A 12019-nucleotide genomic window follows, 5' to 3' on the forward strand; every position below is an offset into this window, starting at 1 on the left:
GGTGGGGAGGGTGGGTGATGGGCATTGAGTAGGGCACCTGTTGAGATGAGCACTGGGTGTTGTATGGAAACCAATTTAACAATAAATTGCATATTAAAAAAATAAATAAAATTAAATTAAAGGTGCAGGAAAAAATGGTTGCTTGATCTGTGTAGAATCCTTAAGAAGAAGCTACTGTATTTATATGCCTTGATATTATCAGCAAAGATGCATTTGTGATGTTAAAAATACCCCAGAAAATGATTTGAGCAGAAAGTATACAAGAAAACATCAACATCTCTGTCAACAATGTTTACGAAGGAAGAAAGTCATCCAGAATGAACAACTAACTAAATGAACCAAGACAAGATCTGCAAAGACCTTGACTTAGGTTGTGCTCTCTCCCTCTCACTTTCCCAAGGTAAGAAGAGACTGGCCACTCAATGACAACACAGGTCAGCCCAGCTGTGCACTCTCAGTGCAACAGCTCATTGTCCTGGTACCCAGGGAGGTGAGGGCCCACAAACACCTCTCCAGTAGCACCCATCAGAAATAATCCCTCATGGGGTGGTCATGTCACTGTCCCCCACCTTTGCAACATGCTTTCCTAGCAAACACTAACACTGAAACAAGTTGGGTTTTTTGTGTGTTTTTTTAAAACTTTTAAAAAGTTCTATTTATTTATTTTTGAGAGAGCAAGGGCACAATCAGAAGAGGGGCACAGAGAGAGGGAGAGAGAGAATCCCAAGCAGGCTCTGCACTGTCCATGCAGAGCCTGATGTGGGGCTTGAACCCACAATACATGAGGTCATGACCTGAACTGAAATCAAGAATTGGATGCTTAACATACTGAGTCACCCAAGCTCCCCTGTTCTTTTTTTTTTTTTTTTTTCAAGAAAAAACTTCTTGGATTCTATTGATTAGTTTTGTCTTTCCTTTTCTTTTCTTTTTTTTTTCTGAGAGAGAGATGAGGGAGAGAGTGAGAGGGAGAGAGAGAAGCAGGGCTCATGCAAGGCATGGCTAGAGCTCAGCTAAAGTGGGGCTAGTGCTCACCCCATGTGGGACTCGAACTCACGAACCATGAGATCATGACCTGAGCTGAAGTCAGATGCTTAACCAACTAAGCCATCTAGGCACCCCTCTTAAAGAAATTTTAATCTCTTAGCTCCACATTAGCAAAATACCGCTTTGTAGTCATTTACAAGTCACTAGATTTAGCCTCTAGCACTAATATTCCTTTGATCAATGTATCAAAGAAGATGTGAGGGGTTGCTGATTGTGGAATGGTATTTTGTAGTGAGTACATCTTCAAAGTGGCAGAAATCTAACTAAATAGTAATCAATTAATCCTATTCCCAGGCCTTTCCTCTGAGGGGCGTTGGCATCAGCCAACCAAGGGGGTGTCTTCAGGTCAAGACCACGCTTGCAGAAACTGTGTGCTAGGTATTATTGATCCTGGTATATGCAAACAACACTGAGCTTAATAACATGTTCAAAGCTACTTTCACTCAGCTAAATGACTGATTCAAGCCAGGTCTATCAAATCCCTAAATCGGTGCTTTTCAGAGCAGGGAAGAGAGAAAATTTGGTGAACATGGAGTCTGAGGGTAGAACACCAATCCTTACCTCTTCCCAACTGCAACCAGTGACCTGGTCCACTGCATGTCTTAAGCATCTGGCTGAGATTATATTCAAAGAAATGCATTTGTTGGTTAAAAAGAAAGAAAATAAAAGAAAAACCCTACTCAGATAATTTGAGGCTGTGTTAAATAAGCATGGATGGTTATTATCAAAATTCTCAGCCTATAATAGTGATTCTCAAGTCTTGTATTCTTAAGAAGCAGCTTGGATATTTGGTTAACCTGGAGATTTGTTTCTAAGCCCCACCCTCAGAGGTCTGAGTGAATGGTCTGGGGAGTTTAACAGGTATCCCAGGAGAATTTGCTGCAGGTGCAGAGAGAGCTGCATTTTAAAAAACTAAGCAAAGATATTTTGAAATAAATACAAGCTGTGAGTGCAAGAAGTGGTCCAATGTTCTCCAGTGCAAGTGCCATCCCTTTGGAGAGCCCTCCTTAAATGGCCCAGCAAAGCAGTGTCTTACATCCCCGATCTCCAGCCTGATTTGAGGTCTGAGAGAGAAGAGTTACTGCAATGGGAGAAAGAAGATGAGTCTTGGGATCCAGTATAAACTCCCCCACGTAAGACAGAGGCTAATGAACAAGGGACACGTAGAGAGAAAAGTTAGGGTGTTCCAAAACCAGCAGAAAGGAGACCCTCAATAAGAAGAACAAGTGAAAGAAACAAAAGAAATGAGCAAAGAAATTATCCTCCTGAAGAATATCGAGAGTATTGTTGCAGAACTCAGAGGCAGGCATAATTCTAATCTACGAATCATGGCCTGACAGCCAGCTCCAGTCCAGTCCTTTTCCACTGGGAGCCATGTTCTGAGAATCCTTCCTCCTTGGACTCAACATTGCTGACACATCCCAGAAAGGATTAAGGATAAGAATGTGAGGTCCATGAAGCAGCAGTGATGGGATTAGTGGTAGTCCCAGGTTTTTTGTTTTTTCTTTTTGCAGGAGGAGTTATATGTAGCAATCTGTAGGTAGGGGGAGTTTGAAGCTGTGTTTGCTAAGGACGTTATGAGACATTGACAAAAATTATAATCTGCATCAAATTTATCTCCCAGATAGAGATAAGTGAGAAGGGTTTGTGGTTTAAATGCCTCTCCCCAGCCACCGTGTTCTAACACATGGGATAGAACTTGATGATTGATTGGTTTTATTATCTTTTTCTGCCTTGCTGTTTCTCCCAGGAGAGAGAGAAGCTATGAAAATTCCAGTGTTGTTAAGTTTGCACTTGCCAAGGTTTGGTCCAGCTCATATCAGGGAGAGTGTGCTGTTTCTGGTGGAGCCAGGACTACCAGCCACAGACTATCTGTGCAGGTGGATCATCAAGGCCACAGACAGGCTACAATGGGGAAGCATGGCCGACCTAGAATGACCAGTGGTCTGTGTGTGTGTTAGTAGATTGTTTCCCACAGATTCTACCAGTCCATGTAGGCCATGAGTGGTTCCCAAACATGGCTGTTCCCTCTTAGTCCCTTGTGTGGAATTCTTCTCATATGTTTCTTATATGTCCAGAGACCGCTGGCTTGCTGGTCATCTCCACACAATCTCCCAGGGGGATCTCAAATTTGCCATGTTCCAAATTAAATTAATCATTTCCTACCTATCCAGATACGCTCCTGTATTTCTATCTTGATGGATGAAATACTCAGCCATTCAGCTGCCCAAACCACAATGTTAGGATCCTCACTCACTCCTCCCTCTGGCCTACCCTGGATCTACCAACCAAGACCTGTCTTATTAGTTTTACTTCATAAATGTTCCTCACACCCATCCCCTCCTCTGGATCCTTTAGCCACTGCTCTGGCTTAGGTCTACATCATTTCCTCAATAGATCTGCAATCACTTCCTTACTGATCTCTCTTCCAAAGTTTTTCAAAGGAGAAAGGGCTATTGGCATTTTGAGAAGGACAGTGTGCATTTGTGTACAATTTCCCAGTACTCTATGACTTTTAGCATCCATAGATGCATGCATGACATGTGGGCCCCTCTGATCGTAAGGACAATCTCTCCTCCCACAGATGGTGCTGGAAAGGTGTTTTAGTGCTGATCAAAGACCCAGGGATATCGAGGGAGCAAAGTGGAACCATAGGAACTATCAGGGGGGAACTGAGACAAATCTGGAAGCAAGACCTGTCTCCTGAGGGGACTTTTATACCCTCCTGGTGTACGAATATGCTCCTCCAAGGGCCTTAGATACAGCAGGCATCACATTTCTGCTCTACCACGCCCTGTCCTCCTTCAGCTGTGTCTTTGGTCTCTTTCTTTTCCTCTTCTCATTCTACACATTACCCCAAGAGACTGATTTTACTTGCAAGCCCCCCGCCTCCAAGCTAGAAGCTGAATTCCCTTCAGTTTGGGTGGAAGAAAACCCCCCCTAGTCTGGCAAAAAAACACCCCCCGATATTAATTGACCTAAAGCCTGGATCCCAACCTGTCAAAATATGCCAACATATGGTCCCAAGGGAGGCACACCTAGGGATCCAGACACACTTGGGCAGGCTACTCAAATGGGGACTTCTAAAATGATGCCAGTCTCCATGGAATACTCCTCTGCTACCCATGAAAAAGCCTGGGACAAATGGTCACCACGCTGTACAGGACCTAAGAACCATTAATGAAGCATTCATCACATTGCATTCAGCACTGTCTAACCCATACACTCTACTAGAACTCATACCCTTGGAAGCAAGATGGTTCACATTTCTAGATTTAAAAGATGCCTTCTTCTGTCTCCAGCTAGCACCTAATAGCCAACTCCTATTTGCTTTTGAATGGGAAAACCCTACCACAGGGCAAAGGAACAGTTCATTGGGACTAGACTGCCACAAGGATTCAAAAATTCACCAACCTTATTCCGTGGGGTGCTGGCATCTGATTTAGCCAGGTTTCTGGGACGGGACCTAGGATGTGTCCTCCTTCAGTATGTGGACGATCTTCTGCTAGCCAGTCCCACACAGACCCAGTGCTGGGAGTGAACCAGGGCCATATTCAGGCTACTAGCAAGGCAAGATACTGGGTATCAAAGAAAAAGGCACAGGTTTGCCAGCAGGAAGTTAAATATTTGAACTTTAAAATTTACCCAAGGCAAACGGTTGCTGGGAATTGAAAGGAAACAGGCAGTCTGTGCCATTCCAGCTCCCACTATCTGCCAGCAGGTCTGAGAGTTCCTGGGAGCAGCAGGATTCTGTTCAATATGGATCCCAGGGTTCTTGGAGTTGGCCAGACCTCTATATGAGGCACTAAGGGGGAGGAGAGAGCACCCCTTTTTGGGGGGAGGAGAGAGCACTCCTTTTATGGGGCCCTAATCAAGAAAAGGCATTCGAAACTATAAAAACAAAACTCTCAGAGACACCAGCCTTGGGACTCCCAGATGTATCATGAGATTTCAACCTGTTTGTATGTGAGAAGAATGGGGTGACTCTGGGGGTTCTCACCCAGGAATTTGGAGCTTGGTGAAGACTAGTGGTATACCTTTCAAAGCAGACTGACTCAGTTGTAGCGGGATTGTCACCCTATCCGAGGGTCACTAGCAGCCACCACATTTTTAATCAAAGAAGCAGACAAATTCACACTGGGGCAAAACCTAAATGTTAAGGTTCCCCATTTCTGTTATTACCTTGATGGATGCCAGAGGGCGACACTGGCTAATGCATGCTCCGGTGATACATTATCAGGGACAGCTATGTGAGAACCGACGACTAAGATTAGAAGCTCTAAAAACTCTAAACTCTGCCACTTTCTAGTCTGCAGTGGCGGGGACCCCCAGAACATGATTGTCTACCAGTACTTGATGAAGTCTATTCTAGCCGATCCAACCTATCAGACAGGCCCTTACAAAATCCTGACCTCATCCTGTACACCCACAGCAGCAGCTTCATGAACAAAGGCAAAAGATACGCTGGTTATACAGAAGTCTCTGATTTTGAGGTCATGAAAGCAGCCCTTCAACAAGGATGGTCAGCCCAAAGAGCAGAACTGTGGGCCCTAATAAGAGCACTAGAACTCAGTAAAGACAAACGGGCCAACATGTACACTGACTTGCACTATGCCTTGGCCACTGTACATGTACATGGGGCTCTATACAAGGAGAGAGGACTTTTGACTGCAGGAGGAAGAGAGATCAAAAATTGGGAAGAAATCCTAAATGCCCTATTAAGGGCAGTCTGGGAACCGAGGGAGGTGGCAGCCATCCACTGCAAGGGACACCAAGGAGGAAAGGACTCAGTGTCAGAAGGTAACCGATGAGCCGACACCACAGCTAAACAAGCAGTGGGAAAAGAAACAACAACCTCAACAATCATGCTGGCCTCAGAACTGCCAACTTCCCCAAGGTACACAATCCACGAAACAAAATGGGCACAATAGGAAAAAGGAGGCCAGACAAAAGACAGATGGTGAGTACTTCCAGACCAGAGAGTCTATACATACCGGAGCAGCTAGCCCATCAGGTGGTTCTCCAACAGCAGGAGCTCACCCACTTAGGAAAAACTGCCCTTGAAACCTTATTGAGTTGTTACTATGTAATTGCTCAACTCCTGTCCCTCTGTGCCTCAGTCTTTCAATGCTGCCTCCTCTGTGCTCAAAATAATGCCAAACAAGTCCCCACTGGGCCCATGGAAATCCAATGCTGTGGTCAGGCTGTGGACACTGCGAAGATTTAGAGGTAGGCTTTACCAAAATAAGACCCAGTAAAGGATACAAATATCTTTTGGTATTCATCTGCATGTTTTGGGGCTGGGTTGAAGCCTATCCCACATACACAGAAAAGGCAAGAGAAATAACCAAGGCCCTGCCAAGGGATATCATTCCCAGACATGGTATGCCATTAACCATAGGCTCAGACAACGGCCCAGATTTCGTGGCCGAGGTGGTGCAGCAAGTAGCCAAGCCCTAGGTATCCAATGGAACTTACATGCAGCTACCAGCCCCAGAGTTCAGGGAAAGTGGAATGTATGAACCGGACCCTTAAATCAGCCATGGCAAAACTATGTCAGGAAACTAACTTGCCCTGGCCAGATATACTAACTCTTCTCTGAATATGCTCTACACGCTGGGCAAAAATGGGATTCTCCCCATTTGAGATCCTATATGGAAGACCCTTCCACTAGCCAAATTCAAGGGGGACCTGACAGAGCTATGGAATTTAGAAATACAAAAACAACTACAAGGACTAGAGAAAACTGTATTTGAGACACATAGATGAGTGACAGAATACCTATTTCCCTAGGAATAACTGTACACCTCCACAAACCTGGGGATCAGGTTTGGATAAAAGATTGGAAGAAGGAACCCACTTACACCTACCTTGAAGGGTCCTTATTTAATTGTGCTAACCACGCCCACAGTTCTCAAGGTTGCAGGACTAACCACCTGGATCCACCATTCCCGAGTAAAGACAGACCACCTGTCACCTGACAACCACTCGAAATGGAAAGTAACTGGTAACCAGGATAATCCTCTCCAGACCCCCCTTAAGAAGATAGCAGACGATAAGTGGCCTGCAGCCAACACCTGAGAACTCTCTGTAACCAGAAGCTTGAGGAAAATCAAGCAACTTAAATGAACTACAACAAATCGTTCTTTCTCAGATTTCCTTGTCATCCCCTACCTACTTCTCTTTCCATACTTGTTGCTATACTCTTTGCTGTAGGGCTGGACCTGCTAACTGCCGAAAGGGGAGGACTATGTCTTTTCCTACATGAAGAATGTTGCTTCTATGTCAACCAATTGGGATAGTCCGAAAATGGTCCAGCAGTTAAGGGAGTGAATCAACAAAGACAGGAATTAGCAGAGTCATGGAACTCTTGGAGCAACTTATGGAATTGGGCATCTTGGCTCCTCCCTTTAGCTGTCCTCCCCTAATGCTTTTCAGAGCCCTCCTGTGTGGTCCTTATATTCTTAATATGCTAACCAGGCTTGTTTCCTCTCATCTAGAAGTTATAAAACTCCAGATGATGCTCCAGTTGGACCATCCTAGCTGTTGCTACTCTCCTTTGGATGATGAAGAACCTTCGCTGCCTCACCCCTCCCTTCAGCGTCCCTGTCCAGCAGGAAGAATCCAGAATGGTCTTTGCCCCTCCTCCCATGGCAGCAAAGGGTTCCCTGGCCCCCACAAACTGATTTTCTGTAAGTCTGCCACAGCAGCTTGAGAATTAAGAGGGAGAAATGAGAAGAAAATCTAGTAAAAACAAGATAAAAGGGGCCAGCCAGATGTCCAAGGCTGGATACTCCCCCTGCATACTTTTGGCTTCTGTAATCTTGTTTGCCTCCTATGTCCACCAACTGCCCAAGTACCATTGATAAGTGTCCCCTCCCCCCTTTCTTTTGTCTCTCAACCCCCTACCATCCCAGCCATAAAAGGAGGCCGATGTCAAGTTTCAGGGCTCAGACTTTGGAGGTGACTCTGCTGGGCCGGCACAAGTGCACAATAAACAGTCTTCTCTGATTCCCTGAGTGCACGTCGCTTGTCTTTTCCTGGGTGCCGAGTATTTGCTGTAACACAGGGTGGGCTCAGAGAAAGAAAGTGTGGGGCAGGCAGTACCCTCTGGCCTCTTTAGGTCTTAAGCTTATAGTATTGGGGCTCTGCTGAGGCTGTTTAAAATGGTAGGCTAGACAAAGGGGTTCCAGGTGGAAAGACAGACATCCAGTATGGATTTGACAAATTTCTTTTTTTTTTTAGTAGTATTTTTTAAGTTCGGCAGCGGGGGGTGGGGGGTGGGGTGGGCAGAGAGAGAGAAGGAGAGAATCCCAGCCAGGCTCTGCACTGTTATCACAGAGCTGGACGTGGGACTTGAACTCACAAAACATGAGATCATGACCTGAGATGAAATCAAGAGTCAAACCCTTAACAGACTGAGCCACCCAGGTACCCCTTGACAAACTTCTTAAGAACTAAACCTGGCAGACAGAGTAGTAGAAACCAACTTGGGATCTTTATTTCAAACATTACTCACAGTATGCCCTCAACAAAAGTTAGTTCAAGAATTTAGAGGCACCTGGGTGGCTCAGTCAGTTAAGCGACCAACTATGGCTCAGGTCATGACCTCACAGTTCATGGGTTTAAGCCCTGCATCAGACTCTGTACTGACAGCTTGGAGCCTGGAACCTACTTCAGATCCTGTATCTCTCTTGCTCCCTGCCCCTCCTCCACACATGCTCTGTCTCTCAAAAATAAATAAACATTAAATAAAAAAAATTTTTTTAAATGAACATGATAGAAATGTGGTAAAAAAAAAGAAAAAAAATAGGACATAAAAACTCAAGTTTACAAAATTTATTTCTTTTTTTTTTAATGTTTATATATTTTTGAGAGAGAGAGACAGAGAGACAGTGCAAGTAGGGAAGGGGCAGAGAGAGAGTGAGACACAGATCCAGAAACAGTCTTCAAGCTCTGAGCTGTTCAGCAGAGAACCAAATGTGGGGCTCAAACTCATAAATCAGGAGATCATGACCTGAGCTGAAGTTGGACACTTAACCAACTAAGCCACCCAGGCGTCCCATACAAAATTTCTTTCTTTTTTTTTTTTTTAAGTTTGTTTATTTTGAGAGAGACAGAGACAGTGTGAGTGGAGGATAGAGAGCGAGAATCCCAAGCAGGTTCCAATCTGCCAGTGTAGAGCCTGCTGCAGGACTCCAACTCATGGAACCGTGAGATCGTGACCTGAGCCAAAACCAAAAGTCGGATGCTTAACTGACTGAGTCACCTGGGTGTCCCTCAAATTTACAGAATTTAAAAGCAGATAGTATGGGGACTGAGTAGGTCCTAGGGGAATTACTATGTGGACCCACAACAAACATTTAGTGAGCACTTACTGGGTGTCAAACATGCTAGGAACTGGAAATGAACGGTGGAATAAGACATCCTTGGCCTCCTGGAGGTGCTGTTATAGAGCATTCCTTTCTCATAGGGCATGAATCCTCCCTTTCTCTTTCTTCTCTACTAGGGATTTTCTGACCATCCTTCCAGACTAAATTCAAATCTTACTTGCTCTATGAAACCCTGTCCAACAGCTCTACGAAAAAAGAAAATTATCTCTTTCTTCTCTTTGCTTCTAGAGCATTCTTTTAAACTTGTTTTATGTTTTTTGTGCTTTATTGCTATTATTTGTTTCTATTTTTGTCTCCTCCACAGAGTGTGTATAAGAGAAACACTTTGTGCTATTTGGATTTGACTCTGTTAGATTCATGATGTTAATTAAAATTTGACTCACGAGTGGGTTTTGAAAGCAGTAGATTGTGAGCAGTATATTTTAAAAATGGAGAAGAGAACAGAAACCATCAAAGTGATCCAGACATTATGAGGATGAATAACATCTCATGAAATTTGTTTCTGTTACCTATTTGGTTGTCCTGAGTCACAATAAAATGTTCTTATTGAGGATAAGTAAAATACCAAACAAACAAACAAACAAACAAACAAATAAATGGAGGCTCAGAGAGTTGGCGTAGACCCTAGGAAGAAAACTATATCCGGAGATTCTGAATCTTTCAAACTATGACGGGATCTGCACCATACAGAGAGCAATGGGCCAACTGATACAAGTTCATAGCTTAAATGAGCAAATAAAAGAACCAAGGGTTTTGATGGAGGCAACAAACTATGTCTGTGAAGATGGTAAATATTTTAGATTTTGTGGGCTATAAGGTGTCTGTCATAACTACTCAACTCTGCCATGGTAAGGCCAAAGGAGTCACAGACAATATGTAAATGAACGAATGTAACTGGATTCCAATAAAATTTGAATTTCGTATATATTCAGGTGTCATGAAATATTATTCTTCTTTTGATTTTTTCAATTATTTAAGAATGTGAAAGCCATTCTTAGCTAATCATGTTTTAAAATATACCATTTCTTTTTTTTTTATACCATTTCTTTTAAGTAAAGTGTTTATTTATTTATTTTTGAGTGAGAGAGAGTGTGAGTGGGGAAGGGGAAGAGAGAGAGGGAGACAGAGAATCCTGACCAGGCTCCTCACTGTCAGCACAGAGCCCAATGCGGGGCTCGAACTCATGAACCATGAGATCATGACCTGAACCGAAACTAACAGTCAGATGATTTACCCACTAAGTCACCCAGGCGCTCCTAAAATATACCAGTTAATAGAAAATATGAGGTCTAGTAAGGTCTACACATCAGATGACTGCCACTAAAAAGTTCCCAAGAGAACTTGTTACAGTTCCCAAGAGAAAAGGGTCCATCATGTCAAGGGATGGGGGGGAGGGGAGAGCACACAGGAAACACTAGGGTCACTCCAGAGAACAGGGAGAAATTGCAGGCAAAATCCCTTTTTTCTGGTTTCTGTGGGAAGGAATGAGGGAGTCAGGGTAAGCATGCTTAGGATTGGCTAGTTTGAATAATTTCAGCAGGCTCTGGGGCATAGGGTCTGTCCCTGGTTATCTAGTACCTGGCCCTGGGGGGATTAGGGCAGGTGGATAGTGGCCTGGAGTGTGAGAGCCCAATAAAGGGGATGGTTGGGTGTGTGGGCTCTAGACTGGTTGGTTTGTATTTGAACAGTGTGCTCATACATCTTTAAGAATTGACTAATTCAGGGAAGGCCAGGGTCCAGGTGTCAGAGCATCAGAATACAGAAAATAAAAGACATGGTTAACACACATGGACCGTGTGAAAACAGGGGCAGGAGGGGCACATGGGGGGCTCAGTCATTTAAGTGTCTGACTCTTGATTTCAGCTCAGGTCATGATGGTTTGTGGGATCCAGTCCTGTGTGGGCTCTGACAGTGTGGAGCCTGCTTGGGATTATCTGTCTCCCTCTCTTTCTCTGCCCCTCACCTGCTCAAGCAATTGATCTCTGTCTCTCAAAATAAATAAATATACATTAAAAAAATTAAAAACAAAATAGAAGGCAGGCCAGATTTGGCCCATGGGCTATAGATTGCCATCCCATGGGTTAAGAGCCCAAAGATAACGCTGGTATTTTATAGCAAATTAATAAATGTGCCAAATCATGAAGCCTCTTGATTCTTGCACATAAACATTAAAGAGAGAAATCATAATTTAGGATAGTAAGAAACACCTGCATCCATTCAAACTTAAGGAAGACCTCATCTTATTTGGCCTATGTATTCTGTTCATTCTGCCCCTCTAGTCCTCAGAACATGATATTCCCTAACCTGCACTATCTGTCTTTACTGAGAAGGGCAATAGCTAGAACAGAACTAGGAATTCTCAAAGTAGTTGTCAACATGGTTATATCTGCGCAAGCCCTCTAGTAGAATATTAGTGAAATCTCTGTCATCTCATCATTTTACCCAAGACTAAATTAAAGTTTTTAGAGTTCATAATCTATACCATTGTGAATCCCTGAAGGCAAGGATACTGTTTTCCTTCCCATTACTTCCTCCTCCTCCTCCTCCTCCTCCTCGTCCTCCTCCTTTAGAGTAGAATTTAG

The 12019-nt window shown here is 43.9% G+C and overlaps 1 long non-coding RNA gene across 2 annotated transcripts in view; it reads right to left on the reverse strand.

The window, feature by feature from the left end:
- LOC121019202 (uncharacterized) overlaps nt 1–12019 on the reverse strand; it is a 31556-nt gene that overhangs the window by 12378 nt on the left and 7159 nt on the right. For both annotated transcript variants that reach the window (XR_005785501.1, XR_005785500.1), the window contains exon 5: nt 10786–10909. This is a non-coding gene — a long non-coding RNA (uncharacterized LOC121019202). The remainder of the gene's footprint in view (nt 1–10785; nt 10910–12019) is intronic.

Source organism: Herpailurus yagouaroundi, unplaced genomic scaffold, assembly GCF_014898765.1.
Source record: "Herpailurus yagouaroundi ecotype Mexico unplaced genomic scaffold, PumYag 221, whole genome shotgun sequence".
NCBI lineage: Eukaryota > Metazoa > Chordata > Mammalia > Carnivora > Felidae > Herpailurus > Herpailurus yagouaroundi.